Raw genomic sequence first — 10,138 nt, forward strand, 5'->3', positions numbered from 1 at the left:
TTACACAGACACAGAAACATATCACTTGTAATGGAACGGCTGACCTTACACAGACACAGAAACATATCACTTGTAATGGAACGGCTGACCTTACACAGACACAGAAACATATCACTTGTAATGGAACGGCTGACCTTACACAGACACATATCACTTGTAATGGAACGGCTGACCTTACACAGACACAGAAACATATCACTTCTTTGACCCTTGAATTCAAAAAGCGCTTAACCTGAACGCGTTTCTGATTTGTTTGACCTGTATATTATTATTATTAAGTTAGAAAAGAACGAGTATTCATTCTCTGGCGAAGCCAGGGTCGAGTTTCGTTAAAGGGAAACAAAATTCATCGTAATTCCTTTAAGATAAGATAAGATAATTTTTATTGATCCAATCTAATGGAAATTCAGTTTGACTACAATTGACAAGCTCAGCGAAACTACTATACAAAAACAATATTGATTAAAAATTCGAACAACATTCACACACGAAAACACTTACACATTCACAACCAGCGCTTTATGAATTTGACTTCTATGTACTTCTCGATGACGACAGCTGATCTTGTAACACTCTGACCGATAGTGGGATAAAGGAGTTTTTAAATCTTTCAGTTTTAAGTCCTAATGGAAAGAAGACGACCACTTCTTTCAGATCTTATGTAACAGTGGTTTAATGGGTGCAGGTTGTCTTTAAGAATCGTGAGTGATTTGGAAAGGCATTTTTCTTGGAAAAGCTCTTCAAGAGATGGTAGCTGTACTTGAGTGATATACGATGCTTTTTTAATTAGTCTATTTATTCTAAGTCTTTGTGCCAGTGAAGTATTACCATACCAGCAGGTGATGGAAAAGTTAATAAGACTGCTAATGGTTGCTGGGTAGAAAAGTTTGATTATTGTTTATCAGTTTCCACCTAGGAATTTCCTGGTGATGTAGCAGGTCTGCAGAAGTACCGCCCTCTGACAGGCAACGAGAATGTTCCTAGGAATGCCAAGGGCCTTGAAGGTATTTGTGAGGTCAGTTGTTATTATCCCCTCGGTTGATATACAATGAGGTATATTGTTGTTTTAGATAATTTCCATAAACGCTTTATCTCCAAACCAAGGTTCCCATATTTTTCTTTGTTTTTCCAGCTCAGTTTTTTTTTTAATTATGAGATAGTGGTACGACGATGTCAATAATGGTAGCGGCCTTTTCTTTTTTTATCGATGAGCAGCAAATCAGGGCGATTAAAATCTACCGTTTTGTCAGTCAAAATAGGCCTATCCCAGTACAGTAGATGATCCGTAGACTCGAGAACCTCTTGTGGTGAGTATTTGTAATAAGGAGGAGTATCCTTACCCATCAAATTGTGTGTCAAAGCCAAGTGCTTGTGTATTAGCTTTGCAACTTGGTTATGGCGACCTAGGTAGGCAGATTCCAATAGGGCTGAACATTCTGCCATTATGTGTTTAATTGACTCGCCCACATTTCCACATTTTCGGCATTTGTCAACAACATTGAGTTTTAGGATATGTTTCTCGTAATTTTTTGTCCTAATTACTCTGTCCTGTAGTGCTGTGACAAAGCCTTCTGTTTCAGGGTAGAGATGACCTGCTTTGAGCCATGTTAAGGAAGCAGCCTTGTCAATGTTGTCCCCATGTAATAAAGCCGGGAATTTTCCGTTGAGTTTTTTTTCTTCCCATTGGCGAATCTCATGCCCTACGTCGTCCAAACCGACATTGACATCGGCACTGTGTAGGTTCAGAGTGGTTGCTTCGGAGTCATATTTGCGTAGAAAGGAAACTAATTGATTGCTGGAGGCGAGCAGTTTTGATCGTATTTTTAAAACTTGCATCTTACACAATTTGAAGATGTTCTGCAATCTACGACCCCCATCCTTCCTTAGCAGGTATAACCTTATGGTGAAGGACTTGGGGTGTAGGCATCGAAATTTGGTTAGTAATTTTCTAGTGAGTATGTCAATGTCATGTAGGTCGGTGTCAGTCCGTTTGATCACACCGAACGTGTAAAAGAGCACTGGGACGGTCCAGCTGTTTATCGCAGTGATGAGGTTACTGCCAGACAGTTTGGTGTTGAGGATTTTATTATTATTATTATTATAATTCAGTTGCACAGCCAGCATTACAATGACATTGCATCTTTTTTTTTTGCCTCCTCCCAATAGCCCTCGCTCCCAACCTTGAACGTTTTGTCCACTCCCCCGCCCTTGATTCCATCCCTCAATGGAAAGTTCATTTAATGTCAATTTTAAACAAAGCACGCCCTTCTTTGGATCACCCGTTGCATCCTAGGACGGCCAGCCTTATATTGATAAATCCCATACTACTAGCTTTTTTTACTCGTAAATTCTAGAAGCCATGGTAGGTAAATCATTAAGCTTTACTCCTACCGCGGAGCGTTTGCAACTGAGTCCACTCTTTACAGATGGAATGATTTATTTTGTTCGTCATAGATCTAGACTTGACATCAAGGCGTTATCTAGAGACTCCACTTATATAGTATAACTTAACTCCACAAACAGTATTTTTAGACATCCCCCCTAAAAAAAATATTCATGTCACACTATGAATAGGTTGCTATGGAGTGTATACGTGTCTTTCCTAGGTAACAATAAGTATGGAATAATGAAACCATGAGCTTGTCTGTTATATTTTCTATTCTACATGGGTCAGAATGGAACTGGAAACGACTCAGAGCCTTGAAAAAGTAAAGACTTGTTTTTGTAGTAAGGTAGATATTGTTTAAATATCAGTCTATACTACTACTATTAGATCTCATATCAAGGTAACTCCTCATGTTGCAATAAAAGTTATTTTGAGTTTTGTTATACTTTTGTTCAAGTTCTTGAAAGTTTATTTATTTAAAAAAATATTTATACTCCGCTATCGGTTTCATTTTACTACCTGTTTAGAGCTACCAGCCAACGACCAATAACATAGGCCCTTACATTCGCCGGGGAAATTTTGGGGATTTTTTACAAATCTTCTATCAACTCGTCCTGTCTGTCAGTCTGTCTGTCTGGCAAAACGTTTTTATACGTTATTTCTCGAACACCCACTTTTGGATCCCGCTGAAATTTTGCACAATTATCTCTTTTACCTGACAACACAAGAATCAATAAAAAAAATCAATTAGTTAATTAACTATTGGTAATTAATTATTGTGTTTGTTATCTTGAACAGATGTACTGTTTCAAGTTGAATTATAGTCCTCAGGAATAGGCGTATGCTCAGAGAGAACACTTTTTTATTTATTCGAACATGATAATATTGACCCAAATACCCACTTCTACCCACCCTTTTCCAACTGGTCCAGGGAAGTGATAGGATCATAGCGCACCAGAAAGGTAAAAGCATGAAATTGTACTAAAAAAAAATAACTGGTCAAAATGTTTCTAAAAGCACAGATTTATTATTGCTAGTCTAGAACTATTACAATTTTAATCACATGTCTTATTTAAACTAATTGATACAATTACACTTAATATAAAAGCAAAGTTTTTTAAAAGTATTTTTTATGGTTTTTTTTACAAAGCTTATATTAATTGACTCTGTCTGGTAAAAAGTTTGTACACGTTATTTCTCCAACACTCATTCTCGGAGCAAGGTTAAACGTACACAAGACATGAATCTAGTAAAAAGGCAATAATTAAATTTATTACTTTTAATTAATTATTTTGTTTGATATCAAACAAGGGAAATTAATCTTTCAGTATTTAGAAATATGTGGCGTTCGGTCTCCTTATATTATTGTACATGCTATTTCTCCCACACCCATTTCTCGGATAAAGTTGAAACTAAATCGGCACTTGGATGCATTCTCTGCGTGGAGAGGAAGGAATTGTTGGCGACATCGCTCCTAACACAGCTAATGCCAGGCATCATCTTATTTCCATGAGATGATCCATAGTCGTTTCGCGACTGAAGGATGCCATATTTTGGTCATTATTCTTTTTTGATATTGAATAAGGGAAATAACGTCTACATTATTGAGAGATGTTGTATGTACGGAGTTCTTCCTCTTAGATAAGCTTTGTTTTTTTTAAAGGATTTTTTAAAATTTTTTTGTTAATTTTAAATTTAGAATCTCTGGCCAACTTGTAGATCTAGATCAAAGTGTTCTCAAACTGTGCTATACATTATCATTAGCTACAGTCTTTACGTTTCAAACTGGAGTTATTTCCCCCACACACAAGCTTTCATACAGATGTACCGTGTTCTTTGTAAAAACACATTTGTTAATCCTACAGATCTAAAGATAACCCAAAAACTCGAAATCCTCTGGAGGTTTTTTTTTAACTCATGCAATTTAATATCTGTAATTTTCTTTACATTTTTACTGAAGAGGGGGTTTTAAACCTCAAAACCCCCTTGGCAATGTTAGGGCAAGTGTGGGTTAAAATTAAAATCTCTCCCCTATAAAAAAAATTAAACAAAACCAGAGTCACAAAATCCCCCTTCCCTCAGAGGGGCGTTTCATTGGGGGATTGAACCCAGAAAAACCACCAACCTGGGATTTCAAAGTTAAACTCTTTGTTACCAAAATACAGTCACAGAATTCCATGAGCGTAGCCATTGGTGGGATGTTTGAGTTTAATTTGAGAGTAGCCAAAAGGTTTGTTGTTTGTTTGTTTTAATCCCCTCCTAAAAAAACTGAAGCAAAACTATAGTTACCATTTGAGACTAGCAATGGGGCTCTTCTGCTAGTCCTTTTATTCCACTAATTATAGAAATATACAAAAATTCAACCATAGACAAAAAAAATGAAGCAAACTACAGTGGTTGAACCCTGACCCCAAACAAACTATTGATTTGTTTTGTTTTTCTACATGTCAGTGGGCTCCATTAATTAAAGTGCAGTGAATAGTAGATAGTATTTTAACAAATTTTTTAAAAAGAAGAGTAGCAGAATATTACACTGTAGACAGCTCAGAATAAGCATTTGTTTTTAGTTTCAAATACAGGAAATAATGCTTGGCCTTAATCATAACCGAAAAAATGAAGTGTGTGTGTGGATGTGTGTGTGTGCAAAGAAAAACAGTTCACTCCCACCAACGAAAAAAAATCCTGACTACGCCCATGTTGTAGCTATTGGCATTAAACTGACTAAATCCCTGTTTGCTCTCGGCATAAAACTGAAACTATCTCTAATGGTTATTCTAAGTCTAAATGAACAAATCCTACCAGAGAACCCATGCATGGACTCATTACAGGTCGCCTCTGGTTGTTTGGGAAAGTTCCCATTCAAAATTGAATGAGGCAAAAGTAAACATTAGTCTTGTTTTTATTTTAAATATATAAAATATTTAATTTAATATTGTTTCTAAAAACAAATTACTGATTATTTCAGAATTGGAAACAGTTTCTAATTATAGTAAAAATTCAACTGACACATTTTTGAAAAAAAAATCGTTTTTTTTTTCCTAGTTTAACCTGCCCTAAACGTGATCCTAGTTCCTAGAGAAACCCAAACGTCATTACAGATGACAGGGGATTATGGGAAGCGAACCGTATTGTCATCAGTCAGTACTATCAGTTACCCAGTAGCTTCCCTTACCATCTCCCAACCAAGCAATACCCCTGCCCTTAATGTTCATTTTATAATATAATGTAAGTGTAATTTTTTTTTCTCGTAAGCAACATGGTATAGATCTGCGTAGATGAACTCTTAAACTACAGAACTGACAAGTAGTCAAAGAGTAGTAGAGAAACCTAACAGACAATCTATTGACATGCGTCTACTTAGTCTACTTCTTCCAAAACCACCACCCCCTTCTATTTCCATAAACAAACACACGCCAAGAGAGTGACTTCTCTTACCCCATTTCAATGAACGGTGAAAGATGGAAGGTTGTGTTGACTCAGCCACACATAGGTGCCCCAACTGTCAGCAGACGTAACAATTCAAACCTGGCCTATGAGAATGCAGCCTAACGAACGTTGGATTAGTCTCTGGTCCAATAAATCTATTTGCTCAACACCTACCACCATTTGGAACTCATTGCTAGCCACGTAAGGGAGCAAAAAGAACATTTTAAAAATTACTTTAAAAAAATAAAAACAGCTTATATTGATCGTACTTGTATCAATGAGTTTAGATCAGTCATGTCATTACATTTGTAATAGATCTAGACCAACAATGGACCTCTATATCTTCAATACAAATTACGCAATCCATAAAGGCTGTCACGTGATACGTAATTTTCATTCTTTTATCAATATTATCCGTGGGTAAATGTTGTTTGTTTACGATTGGTGAATGAGGTATATTAAAAAAAAGCATTTATATAATATATAAAGCAGAATGTTAGGCGTATGTATGTAGGTCCCGCATAGAAATCAAAACCGTTAGATCAATCTTGATAAAACTTGGCATAAATGTTTCTGAGATCATGGCGGAGACCGTAATGTATGTTTAATGTTCCTCTTCACGACCGGTGTGTGTAAGGGAGGGGGGGGCGAAAATGAAAGAAAATACCTCAATTTATTTCTATTATAAATTGGGGAAAACTCGGCCAGCAGGTCGCGGGTCATATTCGGCTAGTAAGAAATAAAAAAAGGGAGAACTACCTGAACTCGTACTCATATATGATGTATGTATAATTTTTATCTCAGGCTCCATTAAAAAAAAAATGTTTTTCTTGTTTAATGTTAGTCAGGTCGTTGAAAAAAAAAGGTTGAACTTTATTTATTTATAAACTGGTACATTAGTATTAAAGCGTATGAGTATGTAGTGTGAGTACTAATACTGAAGTATATGAGTATGTAGTGTGAGTACTAATACTGAAGTATATAAGTATGTAGTGTGAGTAATAGTATTCTTAAGCAGTTTCATGTGGGACAAAAGGGCCAGATTAGACACAATGGTGACCTGTCTGATCACTTCACAATAGAAAATGGCCTGAAGCAGGGCTGTGTACTTGCTCCTGCTCTATTTGCTATCTTCTTTGGCGTTATGAGGCAGAGACTGCACGTCATGTTTCGCTCAGGCGCAATGTGCTCAATCTTCGACATCTACTGCCCCATACCAAGGCTGCGGGGTACACATTTATTAAGAAAATCCGCTATCGAGAATAGACGAAGACGGCGAAAAGAAAATCTAAATAGAGCACCGGCGGACAATGATTATGCTTATGCCTGTGCTGAATGTGGCAAAATATGTTGGTCGCAGCTGGGGTAGCGACCGGAAATTCTGCATTCCTCAATAATCTTCGGACTCGAAAGCAAGTCTTGTTATTATATAATGTGAGTACCAGTACTGAAGTATATGAGTATGTAGTGTGAGTACCTGTACTGAAGTATATGAGTATGTAGTGTAAGTACCAGTACTGAAGTATATGAGTATGTAGTGTGAGTGCCAGTACTGAAGTATATGAGTAAGTACTTGACAAATACAAATGTACTCACTGTGTAAACTCTGAGAAATAAACAAAAGCTTTAGAAACAAAAAAATCTAGATCATAGACATAGCAATAAATAGACTGCTTGGCAGGAATTGATTTGGAGAAAGACAAATGTGTATGCTTATCAAAACTACTGTCTCCAATTTTGAAAATACATTTCTTTGCTCAATGTAGATTTATTTTTATTGATGGTTTTCCTGATGTATGGTCGACGTCTAATGGCTTCTAATTGTTAAAGTTAATTCTTAGGGTTGCTTTCATCAGCACATCCAAATAAGCTAAACTCAAAACAATTTTATATTTTAAAAAAAAGGATCATAATGACCACCTGTCACAATAGGAACACTTAGAGCTATGATATTACAGAAAAAGTTGTTTAAATTATTGCGCTTATAGATATAGGCTATGGCTGTTTTATACTGCTGGTATTGCTTTGTAATACAACACTCTATCAACCAAAAGTTTTCGCTTCACAAAATCTTTGTCCAGTTGGTTCAGTATATCTATATACAGACTATATATAGGTCTATGGTCTAAATATCGACAAAAAAGGCCACTTACCTATATAGAGTTCCATAATTCCCTGTATCTATCTTTTAGGATTGAAATATGTATACATTCAGAAATCTTACATCCTTGGAATGAAAGAAGTCACACAGTGGATACTAGAAACACAAGTCAAATGAAACGGTACTTTCGTCCTAGCGGAGTATCAAATATCAAGTTCAGAACATTGAATGGCACGTCTTATAGACACTCTCTTCTTGTCTGAGTGAAAACTGTTATAATATCAGACCATAGCGATGTAAGAACCATTTTATCAGTAAAACTCTGTGTCTGAGAGAAAGAGAGAGAGGAGAAAGAGAAAGAAGACAGAGAGAGAGAGAGAGAGAGGCAGCAAGAAAAAAGAGACTGGCAGATACAGGAAAAATAGAGAAAGAGAGTGAAACAGAAAGAAAGAAAGAGAGAGAGAGAGAGAGAGAGAGAGAGAGAGAGATTTTCAACAAAGTGTCGTACGTAACAATGACATATTTTTACTTAATAATCCCCAAGGCAATAACAAGCACAATTCCTATTTATAGACCATATTAAAGGCATAGCACACCGGCTAAGACATAGGCGCATGTAGAAAAACAAATCACTCGAGTATAAGCATGGCATCTTGGAGATCACATGTCAAAGATTTGTCACTATTAGATCTGAATACACATGTCAACAGACACTATTATGTGCGCATGTGCAGCGCGTAACTCGGAACACTCACCAGTTGCACTGATTAGCAGCTCCTTGAAACAGGACGCATAAAGAGACACCAAACTAGCGACACGTGTCATCTAGAGTTTAGAATCTATTGGCTCGTTCGGAGTTCTTTAAGACACCAAAATCCTTTTCACATTTTTTGTTTCGGCGAGCCTTAGATTGCACATCTTAAGGTGAAACTCTTTTGTCAAGGTTAACAATATATTTTTATTTACAATTATTATGTTATAGAATTACTTACATGTTCTAGCAATAATTAATTAGTCTCGAGTTTAAATTTAAATATTTTAAATATAAAAAGGAAACCACATGAAAAACTTCACACTTTTAAAATAAATTGAATCTGAATCTATTTCGTGGACACGCTGCAATTAGATGATTATTAGACGTCAAGATGATTATTAGACGTCATTACAAAATGTCGAGACGTCTGCTAAAGACGTCACGGACTAAGGTAAGTTTTGATGAGTCTATACATTACTCAGGTCTACTAGCAGATTCCAGACTCCAGATCGATAGCACACACGGAATGCCGTGACCTACACACTTTGTTCCAAGCGTGTTCCTGGTCATACATTATTGATGTCCACACTGATTCCTGTCAATCAATACATGGTGCCAGCGGAACTCTTCTTTTTTTTTCTTCCATCCTTCTCTCCCTTCTCCCGTGGTTCTCTCTATTTTTGATCCCTCTCTCTTTTTCTTTCTCTCTCTCTCTTTTGTTCTCTATCTCTCTTTCTCTCTTTCTTTTTCTCTCTTTCTCTCGCCTCTATTTTTAAAAGATCTTACACGTCTGCACTAGCATTAGGGAATATGTTAGGTGAGTAGGCTCCCCTGAACTCTTTTTAATTTTCGGGCTGATTTGATTGTTGGCCTTATTGATTTCTTAAGTAAATGTATAAGAGAGAGAGAGAGAGAGAGAGAATGTGTAAACGGCCATAACTGTAATCACTGTGTCAACTTGAATTGGCCCTAAACATGGCCACGAGCACAACAAGTGGGAGAGAAATCGATCGTGCGCGGACTTGTCCCCCCCCCCCCTTTTCTTCAACACATACATCGTCTGTTCGCCCCAATCCATTTAGTCTCACCCCCCCCTTTCTACACGAGCCAGTGTCCAGCGCCTCTAACAATATTCAATGGTGAGAGAGAAAAAAAAACAGAAGGACGAGCTTATCTGCTAGAGATGAACGATCACATTTGGGTAATGAAGAAACACCAGAGGTTCTAAACTGAAACTCATTTAGGGACGTCGATCAGACAGTTGAGAATCCTTTTAAAGTTCCGATCTTCATTAGCAAACGTCAACAGCTACTCATAATCATCAACAGTCATGAACAACCATAAGTCATTTACAGCCATCAACAGCCATTCCTTATCACGGAGAGTCTACTAACATTCATAGTCTTCATCAGCCGTAGAATGTTATGTACAGTCTTAAGAGGACATTAAAATAATATAAAACAAAACTGAA

The 10,138-nt window shown here is 36.8% G+C and overlaps 1 protein-coding gene across 1 annotated transcript in view; it reads right to left on the reverse strand.

Annotated features, from left to right (window-relative positions):
• LOC106052510 (glycoprotein 3-alpha-L-fucosyltransferase A-like) overlaps positions 1 to 9,029 on the reverse strand; it is a 133,313-nt gene extending 124,284 nt beyond the window's left edge. The window contains exons 1-2 of the mRNA XM_056044922.1: positions 8,906 to 9,029; positions 7,966 to 8,183 (exon numbers count right to left, since the gene is read on the reverse strand). The gene's annotated coding sequence lies outside the window, so the exon portion shown is untranslated. The remainder of the gene's footprint in view (positions 1 to 7,965; positions 8,184 to 8,905) is intronic.
• Positions 9,030 to 10,138: the final 1,109 nt, after the last annotated feature.

This window comes from Biomphalaria glabrata, chromosome 10 (genome assembly GCF_947242115.1).
Source record: "Biomphalaria glabrata chromosome 10, xgBioGlab47.1, whole genome shotgun sequence".
NCBI classification, from domain to species: Eukaryota; Metazoa; Mollusca; class Gastropoda; family Planorbidae; genus Biomphalaria; species Biomphalaria glabrata.